General features: G+C 38.0%; 1 long non-coding RNA gene across 10 annotated transcripts in view; it reads left to right on the forward strand.

Annotated features, from left to right (window-relative positions):
• The window catches only part of LOC110311497 (uncharacterized), a 463,301-nt gene that overhangs the window by 87,748 nt on the left and 355,623 nt on the right, over positions 1 to 19,930 (forward strand). Inside the window, exon 1 of one of the 10 annotated variants that reach the window (XR_015045732.1) lies at positions 13,357 to 13,965. The exons of 2 other annotated variants lie outside the window; for them this stretch is intronic. This is a non-coding gene — a long non-coding RNA (uncharacterized LOC110311497). Of the gene's footprint in view, positions 1 to 13,356; positions 13,966 to 19,930 lie in introns of those variants that run through there. 7 more of the 10 variants (XR_015045739.1, XR_015045736.1, XR_015045733.1 and 4 more) reach the window with 7 other exon arrangements.

Here is a 19,930-nt window from a genome sequence, read left to right on the forward strand (position 1 = left end):
GTTTGAGACCATTGTGGGTCAAATTGCCCAGAAATGGTAGTTCTTCGTTCTCTTAGTAAAATGAGATGATAGGTCCGTTTATACTGCAGACTTAATTATAAGCAGGTACCTCTAATCCTTGCCTTAGAGTGTTTAAAAGTCTCTGCAGCTCCTGAGGCAAGCATGCCTGGGAAAATGCCCAGGTGTTCCAACATCTGAACCATCCATGGATGTGCTACATGAATATGCTTGCTTACATTTAATGAGCATCTCTTATATACACTAAACCCAGCTTCCTTCTACTTTTCTAATTCAAATATTATTACTTCATCCTTCTTATTGCCTTTACATGCTTTAGTTTGGAGTTATAAATTCTTTTCAGATTTTATTCTTTGATTATGCTGTGATAAGCAGATAATGACACCTACCATATGCCTATGTCCTCATTCCAGAGCCTAAGAGTATTTTTTACTTTATTTAAAGAAGTTCCACAGATGTAAGTTAATAATTCTGTGATGACATTATTCAGGATTAACCAGGGAGATCCTAAATGCCCTCACAAGTGTCCACATGGGTATTTGACATGCACATGAGGAAGTGATAGGTAATCTAAAATTGGAGTTAGTGAGCAGAATGATGTGACTACAACGTAGGGAATTCTGGGAATCTCAGGAACAGCCAGAAGTGAGAAGGGCTAAAGAATGGATTCTCCCCCAAAGAGAACATAATTCTGCTATGAAGCTCTCTGTCATTCAGGTAGAACAGATGTGTAACATCTGTTCCTAGAACAGTGGCATAATAAACTTTATTAATTTTAGTCACCAAATTTATAGAAAGTGGTTATGGCTGGTAACAAACACAATTTGCATTAAAATTTATTTTTCTCTTTTATCCACCGGGGAAGGTATTCAGCCACTTTAATAATTAGTTTTAATTGTAAAGTTGGCACTGTTTCAAATTACCTTCGAAGAAAGTCTTAATGAGGGGTTGGGTAGAGCAGGTTTGTAGGTAGAAATTTCTATAATGGATGGTTTCAGTTATGTGTGTTAATATAGAAAGACCCAGTCTCTTTTGGCTGATATGGTGTCCAGAGTGGGTAGGAACAGGGAAATTGAGCCAAGTACCAGAAGCCTCTCTGCTTTTGACTGTGGATATGATGTGACTAGCCATTTTCATGGCTGCCATCTTGGTTTCTGTGCTGTAATGGACTAGAATCAGGTATTTTGAGTTTAAACAAACCACTTCTCCTCCATGCTGATATTCTTTAAATGTATTTTGTCACACAGATGGAAATGAAGTTAGGGCAGTCATCTTATTGAAATGTTTTATTTTAAGTAGCTCTCTAAATTTCCAGACACCTTTGCAACTACGATTTGAATCATATGTACACTCAGTACTCAGGGTGCTATTCCAGGGGACTAAGCTTAGCAGTGTCTGCATTTATTTCTCATGTCTTTTTACTATACTGTGGCTTAGCAAGGTGATCCTTCAGTTTCTTTCTGTATCTTTTCCTTTTCCAACAATGCATCTCCCACTAGCTAAATGTTAGGAACTGTGGGAAGCTTGGGAAAATAACAAATAAATACAGCAGTTTTTCCTCCCTCTGTAGTATCACTATCTATTAATATAAATAAAGAGAAAATGGCATGAATCCTTCAAAATATAATACCAAGATAGTAATAAAAATAAACAATTAAGTTATAATCTCATAGTGCATAACCAGGTGTATGAACAGAAAAGAGTGTCTTCAAAGAATGCATAAGTGACCAACAATCTGTGATAGAAAGACATTTATTAAGCAGTGCTGAGTGGTGTCTCAAAGGACTTGGACATTTTTCAGAGAAATGTGGCTCTATGTCAAACAGATGATATCCTAGACATGCATTTTTTTCATGATGGGAGGGTGATCATAATGATGGTGAAATCTTTCTAGAAAGTATATTATTTTATTTGCCTGTATATATATATATATATATATATATATATATATATATATATATATATATACTTGTGTCTGTCAGTTGGCATTCAGGTTCTGATAAATTCTAGAGTTTATACACACAGTAAGTCAATATTTGATGAACGTTCACATATTGGAACATTCAGATCTTTTCCAAGGCAGTATAGAGCAAAGATCTAGAAAAGAGTTTGAAATACTCTAAGAAAAGTTATAGTAACCTACTAATATTGCCTATCATCATTCTGGGTAACCTAAACCACAATAATCCCAACCTGTGTTGTAAAAAGACTTTGTACCAAAATTGACACGGTATAATAATATACTAAGTTAATAGAGAAAAGAGACTCCATGGAAAGAGAATTAAGACTGCGTCAAAGAGTGTAGACTTCTTAGCAAGTCAAGAAATTTAGAATGCTTAGATCTTACGTTAAAGGCAGGAACATGACAGGTTTTTATAATGTATGTTGTACAAAAACAACTTAGGTTTTGTTTTTTTTTCTCTGAAAATGGGAAAAATAGAAATTTTACATAGATATTTGCTATGGTTCTACTTGTAAGGAAAGTATCTGACAGTGGTTTTGCTATTTCACTACTGAAGAGAAGCTGGAAAATCAGACCAGCGTCTCTTTCAGATGCCCAGGTGAGGTCAACATGGAAATGACCTGATTCAACAAGGCAAAGGGTTAACTGGGAAGAGCACTTGTGAGGAAGGGCCACTGAAATGGGGTGTGGGGACAGGAACCAGCCAGGGCAAACATCTGTCTAGCTTCCCCATTCTTCTTCCTTTTTCTAACTTTACAAGTCATTCAAACTCATCTCTAGGTGGATGACACATTAAAACTTGCTAAGATTTTACTTCATTTCTATAAGGACATGTATAAGAGTTTCTTGGGCTATGTGACCATGTGTGTATGTGCCAGAAGCATAGGATAATATTGAAGCTAGACATACAGGCACCTGTGTGTCCTCTTCTAGATAGCACATGCTTAAAAACAAAAACAAATGAAATACCCGAGCCCAGCATAAAACTTCTTATAATTTTTGCACACAAAATTCACAAAGATCTAACAAAGAAGGAGGAGCACTTCCTGATGTCCATAGGTGCAGAACAACTGACAATGGACAGCTAGTGGGTTAGGGTGGCATTTTGAATCCTAATGACCCAGGATAGCCACATATGTTTAAAGGCTTGGTCTCTAGTTGGTAGAACGGTGAGGCATTGTTAGAAGATGCATGTCATGGGTGTATATGGAGCGTGCAGTTTAAAAGGCCCATGACATTCTCTATTCTCTCTTCTCATGATGGCGAATCAGATGCAAGCTAATCTACAACTCCAACAGAGCTGTGCAACTTTAAATTGTGTTAGCTTTCTACTATCAGTTAAGATATATAATATATATCTTATTATATATATTATAAATATTTGTGATGTTTATGTATTATATATGATATTTATAACCAAATAAATATATTACATATTACCTATATAAAATATAATATATAATATATACATTTTATATAACAAATATATTTGAATATATATTTATATATTACATTTAACATATAATTATAACATATCTTAAATATATAATTATTAACTAAATAAATAAATATTCATTTAATATACAATATAAATATATATTATATGGTTATTTAATATATAATATAAATATACATTATGTGCTTATTTGGTTAAGATATTTATATACCTTTCTGATACATGTGATAGAATCAATTTTATGCCATCAAAATCTTTCAAATTAAGTTAGCTGGGAACTAGAGAAAACAATGACAAACAAAATAATTCTCAGGTCTAATTAAGTTGCTTCTCTTATCTGAAAACCAAGTTTTAAAAGAAGAGGTAACATTTTTTATTTGTTTTACTAATTAGATGTTTAGACTTCACTGGCTTGGGATCAGAGATTCAAGGACAGCACCATGCTTCTTATGATAAATGCTTATGACCTATGCCCTATCTTGGCAAATTAGATCCCTTTGACATCATAGCCCCATGGTGTCGTGGTACAATAGGCCCTTTGGCCAGTGGTGTAACAGAAATAACTCAATCCACAGCCACATTTATGGAAGACTTGTCATTATTAAAAATAACTCCTGATAGACAATTTCCTTACATTGTCCTTAATCTCCTGATTCAAATCTGGATCATCATAATGAGATGCATGTCATCTTTACATATGCAGTAGTTTGGCTTAGCTGAGTCTTGAGAGACTCTGCTTTACCTTTATAAGAATCAATGTTTTGGTACTGTAAGGATTTGTGCGCCAACATCTCCAGGGAGAATGATTAGGAGAAGACAGAGGCTATGGAGAAGATGAGTTTCATAGATTGTCCTGCCCACATTCCTGAGCATGTGGTCTGCAGCATGTTCTAAATTACTGCTTAGGAAGCCTTAGCTAATGTCAGGGATGTTACTGTGTAAGTGCCAAATTAGCATTTTTGTTTTGAGCATAGGGTGGCTTCCATGGTTCCCTGGGACTGCTCTATAGCAGACCACATTTGTTTCTTATTATACCTCTAATTTACTGTTCTCAATGGAACATGTACTCTACCTTCCTAGATCTGTCCCTGAGTGCAAGCAAATTTTGTCATGCCGTAGCTACAGGGATGTCTCTGGATGCTAAGGCAGACTGGGGAATCTCAGCATCTTATATGTGATCTGACACAGACTGGGTAAGGATTCCAGTACAGTCCTGGCTTCATCTTCCTTTGAAGAGGGTCATATTGGCCCCTTCAACGACTTCTTTCAGATTCAGACTTCAGCTCTACCTCTCTCTTCACAATACTGAAAGCATGTGATGCTTTTGTTCATTTTCCTGCGTTGCACACATGTCTTCAGTTTCTTCTGTCTGAATCACCTTATTCTTTCCGGTCTCTGCCATGACCTCCAGTTCTTCTATTCCATCTCCTGTACTCTTCTTTGAAAGCTATTCTTTCTTTTTTAATTTTTTTTTAGAAATTAATTTATTTTTACATTCCATATTCCATTCCCTGCCCTCCCAATCCACTCTCTGACTGCTTTACATCCCATAACTCCTTCCCACCCTCCTGTCTCCACGTGGATGACCCACCCCCACACCACCTGACCTCTAAACTCCCTGGGACCTCCAGTCTCTTGAGGGTTAGGTGTAGCATCTCTGAATTAACACAGACCCGGCAGTCCTCTATTGTATGTGTGTTGGGGGCCTCATATCAGCTGGTGTATGCTACATGGCTGGTGATCCAGTGTCTGAGATATCTCAGGTATCCAGATTAACTGAGACTGCTGGTCCCCCTACAGGATCACCCTTCTCCTCAGCTTCTTTCAGCCTTTCCTAATTTAATAACAGGGGTCAGCTGCTTCTATCCATTGGTTGGATGTAAATATCTGCATTTGACTCTTTCAGCTGCTTGTTGGGTCTTCTGGAGTGCGGTCATGATAGGTCCCTTTTTGTGAGCACTCCATAGCTTCAGTAATAGTGTCAGGCCTTAGGACCTCCCCTTGAGCTGGATCCCACTTTGGGCCTGTCGCTGGACCTTCTTTTCCTCAGGCTCCTCTCTATTTCCATCGTCCCTGTAATTCTTTCAGACAGGAACAATTATGGGTCTGCGATATGACTGATTGATGCCCCATCTTCCTGCTGGAGGTGGACTCTATAAGTTCCCTCTCCCTATTGTCAGGCATTTCATCTAAGGTCCCTCCCTTTGAGTCCTGAGAGTCTCTCACCTCCCAGGTCTCTGGTGCATTTTGGAGAGTGCCCCAAATCTCCTATTTCCTGAGGTTGTGTGTTTACATTCTTTCTGCTGGCTCTCAGTACTTCAGTCCTTTTCCCTCACCCAACAGCAGATCGGGTTCCCCTTCCCTACCCCCCCCCCCACTTCCACTTTCCATCCCAGGTCCCAAAGCTGTACTTTTAAATATTTAACAGCACGTTTCATAGTCATTTACCTAGGCACATTCTGTGTCTCTTCTGGAGCCCTGCTTCCTCTGTCTTCCCAGCCCAGCCTTCATTCTCACCTGATTTAACTGGTCTTAAATATGCAAGTTCATCTTATTCTCTCTCTTTCTCTCTCTCCATATTTACTTTTTAAAATTGGTTATTTTCTTTATTTACATTTCAAATGTTATCCCCTTTCCTGGTTTTCCCTCCACAAATCCCCTATCACTTCTCCCTCCCCCTGCTTCTAAGAGGGTGCTCTTCTACCCACCCGCCCACTCCCACTTCACCACCCCAACATTCCCCTACACTGAGGCATTAAACCTTCCCAAGACCAAAGGCTTCTTCTCCTATTGATGCCCAACAAGGCCACCCTCTGCTACATATGCAGCTGGAGCCATGGGTCCCTCCATGTGTACTCTTTGGTTGGTGATTTAGTCCCTGGGAGTTCTGAGAAGGCGGTCTGGTTGATTGATATTGTTCTTCTTATGGGGTTTCAAACCCCTTCATCTCCTTCAGTCCTTCCTCTAAACTCCTCCATTGGGGTCCTGTGCCCAATCAAATTTACTTTTTAAAAACTTGTTTTCTGTTTTTATACCTTTAAATAGAATCATGCAGTCAACTTGTCTTACACATCATTGTCCAAACAGTTGTCTCACTGGGTGCTCTTGGACCACCTACTTGCTCTAACTCACTTAATGCCTAACTCCTCATATTCTATTTTAATGTAAAGAATTTCTGTGTTTGCGTGCTTGCTTTCTTTTACTTTGTTCTTTTGTTCTTTTAAAAAGCAACCTCACCCAAACCCCCTCTCTTCACCAATCCACTAACACAGGCCTGCCCGAGACAGTCCAACACTGTCTTGCTTTTCCTCTGCTGTCAGATCCCTTGGGACACAGACAGACAGGGAAGGTCTCAGACATGAGTTATTTTAGATGGTCTGGGAAAATCTAATTAAAGGTCAAAGCAGTGCACGCTGTGGAGCGGCATTTGTCACTGACTGAAAGAGATGACTCTTGCCATATGCTCTCAGAGGAGCAACGGAGGCCAAGCACAGAGAAGAATATGGTTTTAAGTATGCACTCAACATTTTTCCTAAAGATCTAAGTGATCAGGTAAAAGTAACGAAATGTAAAACAAGGGAAATCTTTCTTATCAGTTTTGAATGGAGTGTTGAGAGCATTGATTAACCAGACTTTGGAATATAAATAAAAAAAAGTTGAAAACTTTAAGTTATATGATAAAAAAATCAATTTTAGAATAGTAAGGTTCCTGAAGTAGTAATGCCTGCTTTCCCCATTGTTTAATGCTTGTTAAAACACATTTAATTTTTTAAAAATATTATAAATAAATAGAAAAGCAAAAACAAATCGTTGTGCAAACATAGACACATTTTGCTAGGGTGTATTTTGAGGTTTGATTGGTTTTACAAAGCTTGCTACTTTAGGAGCTGGTGGGATGGCTCAGTGGTTATGAGCTTATTCTGCTCTTGGAGGAGATCTGAGTTTGCTTCCTAGTGCCATGTTCAGCTCACAACTGCTTGTCACTCCAGGGTATTCAAGACCATCTTATGGACTTTGTGAGTGTATGAGCTTATAAGTTCATATATTCACACATACACATATACACATAATTTTGAAAGGTTTATTGATTATTTATTAGACAGAAGAATTTACATCCTGCAATCAAAAATGCTTCTATTTTTTCCTCAATATATAATGGCACATCATTTTATTTGAGATTTTCCATAAGCTATCCATTCATTAAATATGCCATGAGCTATTTAAATGAGTATGAAAGATGTGCATGATGCTTTAAAACATCATGGATAATGATGGAATAATCTTGAGAATGGATTAAGCACCCAAAACACACCAAATACTTGGCATTAAAATAACAAAATAAAAATAAAACAAATCACCAATTTTTGGACCAAAGACAAAAATAAAACTCTTGATTATAGGAAACTCTGCTTATATGATCGTTTAGAAAGTAATAATGATGGCACAGACATGACACAGTTAATGGTACCACTGTGTGAAGGTGGACCTGGAAAAGCTCGTGCTAATGAAAGCAGTAGAAGGCTGGAGAGTTGGCTTAGTGGTTAGGAGGTCAGGCCACTTCTGCAGAGACCCTGAGCTGGGCTTCCAGCACTCACACAAGGAAGCTCACAAATGCTTGCAACACAAGCTCTCAGTGATCCAGTGTCCTCTTCTGCCCACTGAGAGCACTGCATTCATGAACCTACACATAAGCGCGTAAATAAAACTTTAAAAAAATATATCTTTTAGAAGTTGAGTTGGGCTAGTGATGCAGTGCAGTTGATAGCATGCTGGTCCAACATGCTAGAAGCCCTGGGTTGATCTCCAACACTACATAAACCAGATGTGGTGTTCACCTGAAAGCCTAGCAACAGGGAAAGAAGGGAGATGGAAGCAGGCGAATCACAGGTTCAAAACTACCCTCAACTCCGTAATGTGTTCCAGGCTAACTTGGAACTCTGTTCAAGGTTAACATGACACCCTGTGTCTAAAACAAAGGCGAAATACACACACACGCACACACACACACACATACACACACACATATACACACACACACACCACTACAATAACACACACACTACAATAAAAAAAAATAAGTAAGAAGAAATTTCAAGTGAAGCACCTACAGAGTAAATTTCTCAGGACAAGTATACTAAAGAAGCCCCCAGGTGTTAAGACTCTAAACCACGTAACAAACATCGTCAGCTTTTCAGAAAGGCACCCAAGAAGGAGAAAAGTAAAAGTACTCACATATGAGTACATATGAGTCACCTTTCCATTTAAAGCTTTGTATTTCTTCTGAAGGTTTTAGTAGTTTACATTTTCTTAAGGATGTTCTCCTTAATTTAAACCAGTGCAAGTGAACATTTATTTACATGAATAGTTTGATAGCATTTATTAATTTTCATATCTTCTAAAAGATGACCATTTTAAACCTGGAACTATAAAATATCTTTAGGGTTTTTTTTTTCTGCTGCTTTTACGTAGGTATTGTTTACATCTTGTAATTCTAATTTGATTGTAGTCACTTTAATTATGCAAGTAACTCTTGTTTGTCCTCTTTCCACATATTTACTTCTTTATTTTGTTTTCCGGTCCTAATATCTTTAAAGAACATCACCCAGGCAATATTTTTTGGTATATTGCATCCAATTATTATTACATTTAATTATTATTAAAACAATTATCTTGTTTTATTGTATTTATTTTTAAAATGTATTATTATTATTATTGAGCACCTGTAAAAGCCTAGCATGTTGTGTATGAGTGTGTGGTGTGTGTGTGTGTGTGTTTGAGAGAGAGAGAGAGAGAGAGCGCTTTGTTTGGATACTTGAATAGTGTAGCCAATTTGAGTAGGTTACTATCCAACTCTATAGAGTAAGCCCTTTGCTTCCAACACTATATAGGTTCTATGGATTGAACTCAGGTCATCAGGCCTCATGGCCAGCACATTTAACCCACTGAGCCATCTCACTGGCCTAGACTTTGTTCTTTTCTTTTTAAACCACAACCTTTAAATTTCCCTATTGAGTGGGGTACATGTCCTCATGAATATTAAAATCCCTGTCTTCATCTGTTCAGTTGATGAGTTTTCTATGTATTGTTATCCATCTGATAGTGCTCATATCCCATTTTTTTTTGCAATGTTATACAGGGGCTTTACTTGATATTTGTTCTCTATTTGCTTGACTCTGGATTAGATTGGCTTTGTCTAATATTATGATTACAGTCACACATCATGTGCTGTGCCCCTATAATCAACTTCTAGCTGGTTCAATTACCTTATGACGGTTCTGTTAGCTGAGACACCGCTAAGTACACCCCAGAGCGAGACTGAGAAGTATATATGGTCCCTCATGTATGCATCCTGTGAACCCAACTTTGTTTCACAGTACACAGGACTGAAGCTCCTTAATATATGACACTATTGACATTTATCAAGAAATGTACAGCAGCTTCCTTGAATCTTCATTCATAGGCTAGATACGCCACTGGTTTTCATAATGTAACATTATCAATTTATTATCAATTTTACATGAGTGGCAGAGGCTAGTATACAGCTCAGTGGTAAAGAACTCATGTTATGGGTTTGATCCCCAGTACTGCAGAAACAAATACAATTTTAAAATTAAGACTAACAATGAGAATATTGAATTCATCTTTGCATTTAGTATTTTTGCCTGCTCTATTTTTCTCTGTAGATATTTTAAGCAAATGTTGGCTGAGTTTGACTAATGATTCTGGACTGCTCATAAATTGTCATAAAAAGTGGGAAATTTCTGATTTTTGTAGGCTAGAATCAAACCAAGAGATTTGTTTACATAAAATAAGCTTTCTACTATGGAGCTACACCCTCAGCTCCTAGAAATTTATTCTATGAATTTCTTTTTCTTCCATGAAAAACTGACCTTCTTCCAAAGGTTGCATATTGTGAAGGACAGTATGTATAGATACATATTGTAATTGATATAAAAATATTAACATGTAACTTTATGATTAATATCTTGTTATATAATTCTTTTCAATTATACCTGCATAATTTAATATTAGCATATTGAAACTTATGAGTTTAAATCACTAATTGGAATGAATTTTTAATTTTTCAAAATGTATTCTAAGCACCTCTAAATTCATATAGCAATTTTTACACTTAAATGATTTATGCAATGGAGATAATCTTTTTAAAAAAATTTTATTAGATATTTTATTTTTTACATTTCAAATGTTATCCCCTTTCCTGGTTTTCCCTCTGAAGACCCCCTACTTCCCCCCCCAACCCACCCACTTCTGCTTCCTGGCCCTGGCATTCCCCTACACTGGGGCATCAAGCTTTCATAGGACCAATGGCCTCTCTTCCCATTGATGACCAACTAGATCATCCTCTGATACATATGCAGCTGGAGCCATGAGTCCCTCCATGTGTACTCTTTGGTTGGTGGTTTAGTCCCAGGGAGCTCTGGGGGTACTGGTTAGTTCATATTGTTGTTCCTCCTAAGGGGCTACAAACCCTTTCAGCTCCTTGGGTACTTTCTCTAGCTCCTTCATTAGGAGGGACCCTGTGCTCTGTCCAATGGATGTCTGTGAGCATCCACTTCTGTATTTGTCAGGCACTGGCAGAGTCTCTTAGGAGACAGCTGTATCAGGCTCCTGTCAGCAAGCTCTTGTTGGCATCCAAGTGTCTGGGTTTGGTGACTGTATATGGGATGGATTCCCAGGTGGGACAGTCTCTGGATGGCCTTTCCTTCAGTCTCTGCTCCACACTTTGTAACTCCTTCCATGGGTATTTTGTTCCCCCTTCTAAGAAGGACCAAAGTATCCACACTTTGGTCTTCCTCCTTCTTGAGTTTCTTGAGCTTTGTGAATTGTATCTTGTATTCTAAGTTAGCACCTCTAAATACACTGTGAAATGATTTAGGCAGTGGAGATAATTTTCAAATTAAATGAATTGAGCAGCCCCTGATCTGCCACATTGGATCAAAGTCATCAGAAAACATCTAGAGGAGCAAATGTTTCCTCCGCAAAGTAAAGATGGGAGTTGACATGAATCAAAATGACAAACTCTCTCTAATAGTGTCTGGGTAGTAATTTTTCCCGAGTAATAGCAGACTTCAGCAGAGGGGACTATTTTCATAACCTGTGTGTGATTCAGAAAGGTCTATGGCCACATAAAAACCTACAAACTGGCCATAAAAACTACTTTATAGCCAGGGAAATCATCAAGGCCTGTTCAACTTCTGTTGGATGTTTTATGCTGTGTATGGTTATTACTGACCTTTCTGAACTTGCTAGAAAAAAAATCCTTATTTCATGTACACTGATGTTCCATTACCATAGGGGCCAGATCTTGAAAGTAGATGACTGTAGACATCTAAAATATAAGGCTGGGTGCCCTTGTTGACTCTTAAATTAGCTGTTCATCTTGAATGAAGGGAATGAGAAAACTCTGAAAGTACAACACGGGGGATAAGGTAGTGATGAAGTGTAGCAACCTCGGTGGCCTTGGGAACCTTCAAGCACTAACTAGGTTAGTCGCTAACTAGGTTGGTCATTGTCCCATGTCTATTTTTCAAGGTCTATTTTTTAGTGATGCTCATTTTCAGTATACAGAACAGGCATGAGGGAGTCACAGAAAGATCTCAAACATGTTTTATTTATTTATTTATTTATTTATTTATTTATTTATTTTGGTTTTCTAAAACTTATTCAGAGGCGATATACAGACCAATCAATGACTCATGTTTCATATTTGAGAAAGAGGAAACCCCAGTTTCTGCACTCAATCGCACCCAGAGCTAACTTCACCACTTATAATGATATCCTCTGTTTTCTGTACCTTCAGAAAGTCTGCTCTATTTATTAGAAAGTATTATTTAGCTGCTAATCTTATAATTTGTTCATTTTAATTTGTCTATTTTTTGGTTTTATATCAGATAACAGCTGGTTAAAGCTAATTCAGTTGTGCTAATTCGAAGATGGTCGAGGCAGATGAAAGATCAGCATCTAAAGGAATTTTCCAGGCCGTGCTGAATTGGATGACGCCTTGCATGCCTGTGCAGTTTCTTAGTAAATAGGGTGAAGGATGGAGTGTTGGGCATCTATCTCTATCTCTGAGTGACAGCTACTGGGAGACGGGGGGTGTCTAATCTAATCACTGTAAAAACATGAGCATTTTAATTTGGTTGGATCATTCAAAGAAAGGGTTTGCTTTGAAGTACAATTACTTGATACTTCCTCGTCACAAATTTGATAATGATACAAGGATAGTTATATCCTTGTAAAGTGTTTTTTGAAGACTATGAAGACGTAATGCATATAACGCAGATAGAGTTTTGCAATATTACATTTTTACTTAGTGTGTCGTAGATTTTCTTATGAATTCTGAGTTAAAAATGTACTAAAATGAAGAAGAGCTTTTTCAGAATTGGAGGAAATTGTAACTAATATAGTTCTGAAAATAAGAGAATTCGTGAAGTTAATTTGGCATGGAATCTCACCCGGGGTTAGCATGCTAGGCTGTATCCTCAAAGGGAAGTCAGTTCCTTAGGTACGGAGAACTTTGTCGATAGTTGCATTAAAATTAATTAAAATTAATTTTACATTAAAATTCTTTAAAAGTCTCAAGGAAAACCATACTACAACCTATGCTTAATACTCATGTGATACAAGGGATATGTATGCTGGTAACCATGTGACTGTCTACATGAACTCTTTTGTCATTTCCACGTCGGCAGGCCCATAATATAAAGAAAACATGTTACTATTCTGTCCTGAACGCTGTTTGATTTAATGTGAAAAAGTATTGTTTTGAATTCACTGAATCAAGCAATACCTACTCAGAAAGAACACTAGGGGGTCACCTTAGGTTTACTTTACATCTTTAGCACATTTACTATTAAAAAATATTTCTAGAATTCAGTGTCGGCTCGGCTTAGGTTATCTAAGCTGTAATAAGTAGCCTTGGGATCCCTGAAGGCACACCCCACACACTTATGCTGTGTGACCTCGGGTCACAAGTAATGGCTGCAAGCTAATTGATTGAGAAAGGCTTGTCTGGCAGGGCCCCTTTTGCGTCCTGCCTGTACATTCCGAAGTTCTGTGAAAAGAGGCACTAGCGCTCAGCCACGCAAGGCAGGAAAAGAGAGGAAGTTTTCGCATTCTGATTGCAGCCTGAGTTCCCCGTAGCAAGGCTGCTTCTCTCCACCCACTCCTCACCAAGAACTCCTGAACTTGAGGGTGGACGACTTCAAAGCTAGCTCCCACAGACTCACCTGAAAAAGAGTTCAGCTGCGCGTTCATTGAACCTGATCACCTATGTGAGGCGGTGGGAACCATATGGAGATTTATATTAGAACTTCAGCAAAGTGCACAGCTGCAGCCGGCCGAAGCCAGCTCTCGGGCTGACAGGCAAATGAACCAGATCCTGGACGGGGCCTCTGGGTGGCAGCTCCGGCCTTTTGGTTGTTGGACAACTATAGTCAGAACTGAAGTGGAACAGGGGCAGGAGAAATAATACACTTTTACTCCACGCAACTGTTGCTTTCACATGGTGAGTGCAGATTTAAGATGTTGCTCAAATATTCTTTCTGGGTTGTAATACAAGTTAAGAAATCTGCTCTGCTTTTTTGGGGGGAGGGGGGAGGGTGGGGAGGGGGGAGAAACAAGCCATCAAGAATACTTAGAAATTCCGAAGTTCTGTGGCTTTGTCTCTGCTTCATTTCACGTGATACTTGCAATCTGAGAGAAAAAAAAATACGGTACTCGTAGCGTCCAGTCTGTTCTTTCTCTTCCAGATTTTCTTTTGTTTAAGTCCTGCTTTTCTGCAACCAGAGTCAATATTGATTTAGGCAAATCAAATGTGGCTGGGATGAGAAAGAAAGGGGATATGTGTAAACATTGCATTTAGTCCAACTTCTGTGTCACCGGGCGCTGGCTTCATAATTTGGTGCCTTATCTCAGGAATAAGTCCTATGGAAAGAGCTTTGCGTTCCTGGCCAGGAGAAGAATCAGGGCCTGTGTTTAGCAGCCAGCCAGTCAGTGAGAATTGCTGTTGCTCCCTCTTATTTTTAATGTAAAATAGGAAAGAAAGTACATCTTCACCCATTGACAACTAAGTGTGCTTTGATTTCCCAAGTCCCTTCCCAGTGGTTTATGTGTCTGATCCCTGGGAAGGATTCTTTAAAAGTCCTTGAGCAGCAGCGTGCAAACTTCTTTTGTTCCTGCTGATCCTGTTTGCTCACATTGTGTGCTAACAACTTTGCACACATTTCTTTTTGAAGAATCATGTTGCAGTAACGCAGAGCAGTTTTTTGGTTTGTTTGTTTGTTTGTTTGTTTTTTGTTTTGTTTCAGTGCAAATACCTTAGAAGTTAGTAAGGTCATGTTTTCTAAAATAAAACCAACCAAGCTCAACGAAAAAATCTTACAGTATAAGTTGAGACTAACTCCTTGTTTAAACATAACTAAGTCCTGTTTTAAATATGTTTTGTTGTTGTTCAAAGAAAATCTTAGCTTGCCAGCATGTCCAGGAATGTGAGCAGAGGCGACCTATTTTTCTTATTCCAACCTTTCATGTTCATAATCACATTTGTAGTAAGTGCTAAAATATACTTTCTGTTGTTAACCTCATTAGAAAAATCAGTTTTTGCTACCATAATATTTTGCAATTGATGTTATCAAAAAATATGAAGTATCTTTATGGTCCATTTGTTGATTTGATGAAGTTTTAAGTCTGCTTCAGCATCGTTTAAGCATTTTCCAAAGCAGAGAGATAATTCACTTTTGTCTACTTGTTTAAAGCACAGAATTTACCTGGGGGACAGACTCCTTTTATCTGGAATCTTCTGTTTGTTAAAGTAAATTAATAAACCAAACAAAAACAAAACAAAAGGCAGCCAGTAAGAAGCTGCAGACTTGTAGTGAAAGGGAAGGGAACATTTAAGTGTGTCAGAATGTGATTTCCTTTCCCAGGTAATTTTGTAGCATTTCTTAGCTGCCTTTGCAAACTTTATGGAAACCTGTTAACCCCTGGCAGCACTGAGCCCTAGGTTTGCATTTTGAACGGCGATTATGCACAGGACAGACAAGTTCGTCCTGTCATGTGACCTGAGCTGCCTTATCAAAGCAAAATGTGGCAGCCGCATTCTTTCCTGAGAGAACGAAGTTCATTATGTCCTTGCCACCTGTTACTCTTTGTCCTTGTGGCCACACAGTTCCTGTTTGTTCCTGCTGCCAGAAAGGGATTTTCCTTTTAAGAGAGAAAACCAATGATTTTTTTTTTCATTTACATGTTTGAAAAATTGTGTTCTTTCCCCACAAAGCACCCGGAATATATTTCATAAGGCCTTTTGTTAAGTTGATGTGAATAGCAAGAAAATGTGTGTATTGTTTTGAAAGCCTTGTACATCTCCTAATAAATAAAGCAAGGTGTAGCTAAGGATTTATGAAAATGATGGACCTTTTGAAGATTATGACTGAGAAAAAAATGCATTCCTTATTATTTCCTCCAAACCAATTAAAAAACTAGAAGTACAAAAGGCAACTTCATTATTACTATTTTTTTCAAGCACAGCTCAGAAAGTCAGCATGGTAGAGAGAGGGCCTCCAAAAGAAATGTGGTTCCCTCTGGAAGTGGGTGAATTGCAAGGAACAAAAGGTAGAAAGTGCTGCATAACATTTAAATGTTTATACTTAACTGTTTATCTGTTATCATAGCTGGTCATACTTACTTATTAGTGGACTTAAGAGAACTTTTTAAAATTAAAAGCAACTCTAGTATTTTAATTCTATGTATTTAAGAAGGTGCATATCTTTTTTTAAAAAATGCTAATCTTCCCTTGAGCTCAGTTTTTTTCTCCAGCTAACAGGGAACAGTTATATGTTAACAGTTAATATGTTACAGCCATATTTCTTATTTACAGGAAGAGTACATGCATGCGTATTCTCTACAAACATATATTCATGTTTTATGCACATGCTTTTTAACAACTTACAGAAAGTTCCTCCCTTCTCCAAATGCCATAATCCATTTTATTCTTGGACAGAAGAGAATTGTACAAGAATCCAACAAATAAATACAGAAAATGAAAATAAAATGTCTTTTGACACTGCTAAATGAAACCAGGTGAAATGGAGCCTCACAAAAGGAAAGGGTGACACAGGGAACTTGTAGTCACTCTCACGAATCACTTGCCAGGCACATATTTTTTTTTTCCATGTTGGTGATTAACTGCCCTTCTGTACAGCAAAGCAGAGTGTGCTTTTTTTTTTTTCATTTGAACTTTGAACCTTTGAGTTCACATAGAGGGTTCCAGAGTGAACTGCACATGCTCTGTTTTTATCCACCTCTGTGATCTGCTTACATCTCATGCTCATTACCTCTCAGGTTCCTTCTTGACCTCTGTAGCAGTGAGCCTGCATCTGCACTGGTCAGGATGGGACCACATCGCTGCATCTGTATTTCAGTTGGTCTTTGGAATTTATTTGGAAGATTTGTCCCATCCACATGATAGGTTCTCAGAGGCCTTTCCCAGAAAGCAGTGGGCCCTATTGTTTTTCTTTACCTGAAAGACGAGCAGGAACACCCTTCACCTTCATAGCTACTTCAGCTGTGAGATTATTGGCTTTTGTAAGAAACAGAAAATTCAGGGCTTTTCTTCTTTCTTCTACTATCAGCATTCAACTCCTTATGAAACTCTCTAATAATATATTATTCTGAATGTCTCTTCCATCTTCTTTTATATATCTATTAGGTTACTAAGACTTGTGCCGGTAGATTACTAAGAGATACTGACCCATTGGCTCATTCCTTTTTGACTATGTCCACTATATAAAATTCATAGAGTGTGTTTTACTTACATCTTTATCGAGGGAGGATTCAAATAGATTCTTTCCTAAGTGAAATGTTTATTTCATTATTAATTCTGCCTTTACATTTGTTGTCTAGTACACTGTCTCTTTATGGGTCCTATTATGCTTAATTTGAAGTCATTATGAAGTAGTTTTGCTATTTCACAACCTTTAAAGTAACTTAAGTGATTCCGTGTGTGTGCATGCAGGCTAGAGGACAATATTGGGTGTCTCTCTGTATTATTTCCTACCACATATTCTGAGAGAGTCTCTTAATAAACTTAGAGATTTCTAACCATCTAGAGTCTTGGGCAGTCAAACCCCAGAATCCTCCACCAGTGCTAAGACTACATTCACAAGCCACTGTACCCAACTTTATATTTGAGTGCTGTGGATACAAACTGATATTATCAAGTTTTTCACAAGCGTTTTACTAAGGAGCCCCTTCCGCAGCCCCTAACCTTTCAATATTATTCTCTTATATTTTGGGATTTTGGTTTGTTGGATCAAGTTAAATGAGAGAGATTGTTACATGTCTCAGCGTCGGTAGACCTTTATACAGCCATAAGGCATTATGGCTAGCTTCTAAGTTCTGTCCCAGCCCACCATCTTGGGTTATGAGCAGACCCTAGATGTAGCTAATGACCATTTTGACACAAGTTCTGGCTGCAAGATAGGGCTCATTATCAATGTTCCTTAAGAAATTTCTGGGGGTTGACAAAAGATGGCTCATCAGCTAAGAGCCCTTGCTCCTCTTCCAGAGGACAATTCAGCTACAAGTACCCATATGTGGGAGATTAAAAACTACCTGAAATTCCAGGTTATGAGCATGAAATGTCCTCTTCTGGCCCCAGGAAATAACTGCACTCATGTTCACATACTCCTACATAGCTAGACACAAATACATATGCATAATTAAAAAACAAATAAGGCAGTCCAGTGTATGCATTGGCTAAGGATATAGGAGTGGTTGTAGTCTCTCAAATTCTATAATATCATCCCCTGCTTTCAATCAGAAACCTGGCACTGGGTATTGGTAGAACATTGAGATAAATGTGACGTCCCCATGCAGTCTAGTTTTCTTCAAATTATGTAGAGTTGCTTCCTTCGTGTCAGGCATCAGTTGGTGAACTGTACATCATTTGTAGTTTATATTTTGGCCTGTTTTTGAATATCACTTCAATTGTATGTTATCTCTGTTATAGCAGTGTGCTAAAAGGGGTCCTTATGACACCATCTTGACAAGATTTTCCTAAACCATGGGCTTTGGAATCAGAGCATGAGTTTACATTCTTACCCGGTCATTAAAGATATCACTTTAGGCAAAGTCTTCTTTCAATGTGTCTATTTGTTTCTCATATATATTATCAATAGGACTGCTTATCTCATAGTGCTTTTGTAAGCATGGACCTAGGGAGTCCTGAATCCTGTGCTTGGGCATGCTATGCATGAGGTGTGAAGAGTGAAGACAACCGAAGCATAAACAAAAGCCAAGGCTACCTACTGGTCACGAAGGCCAGCAGGTGGAACAGCAAACCAGTTTGACTACTGTACTCTGCATTCACACTCACGATAGCTAAAGACATTTCTAATGAACACCAGGTTCCATCTTTAACAGCTCTGTGTTAAAGCACGCTCTTACACTACCCATGAATCCAGGCAAGTGTAAGGGAATGTTACTCAGAAAGTCTCAGTAAAACAAAAGATGTTCAGATGACCTCAGACATTGTTTTTGTTTGTTTGTGTTTGTTTTTGCTTTTTTTTTTTGTTTTTTGTTTTTTTTGTTCTTTGTTTTTGTCTGTGTGTTCAATTGTTTCTTCAGCCCTGTTATTTTCTTGTTTCCATTTTGCAGTTCCTTGTAAATTTTGGATATTAGCCCTTTGCCTAAAGTGAGTGGTAAAGATTTTCTCCAAAATTGTGGGATATCATTCTGTTCTACTGTCGTTTTCTTTGCTTTGTGAAAACTTTGCATTTTGGATGCTCACTTACTAATTCTTTGAGTTAGAATACATGTTGCAGTTTTTTTTTTCAGAATATTCTTGCCTATACCTATATATTTTTCCTTTTTAGGCTCTTATTTAAATTATTAGGTAATTTAAATTATGTGCTATTATATATATATATATACATACAGCATGTCTACTAATTGTTACCTGTGTGTCCATCAATGTAACATGGGTTGACTCTTAGGAGTGCATCTATGAACAAGACCAGTAACTAACCATGCCATGTCCATGCCATGTCCATGTCCAGCAACTATCAACTGCCAAAGGCTCCTCAGCTAGGAATGACTCTTTGTGTTCTCCTTCCCCATCCATGTTGGGAATTTGGCTGCCTTGATGTTGTGCATATCTTATGCACATGGACATAGCTTGTGTGAGTTCCTGTGTGCAATAGTGCTGCCATGTCCAGAAATTACTGCTTCACTGAGGACATTCATTATTTTGGGATCTTCTGGGTATAATGTCTATGTCCCAACTAGAGGCGAGTATTTCCACAGTCTCTTCTTCTTAATATGTTGACCAGTTTGGAGTCTCTGTCTTAATCCTTATCTATGGCAAGAAGAAGTTTCTGTGATGAGCGTTACAAGATATACTAATCTTTAGGTAAAAAGATAAGAATTTAATGAAATGTTTACTACTATGTCTATTTGGTGGGAAAAAAATA

This window comes from Mus caroli, unplaced genomic scaffold (assembly GCF_978045245.1).
Source record: "Mus caroli unplaced genomic scaffold, Mus_caroli_1 scaffold_17, whole genome shotgun sequence".
In the NCBI taxonomy this organism is placed as follows: domain Eukaryota; kingdom Metazoa; phylum Chordata; class Mammalia; order Rodentia; family Muridae; genus Mus; species Mus caroli.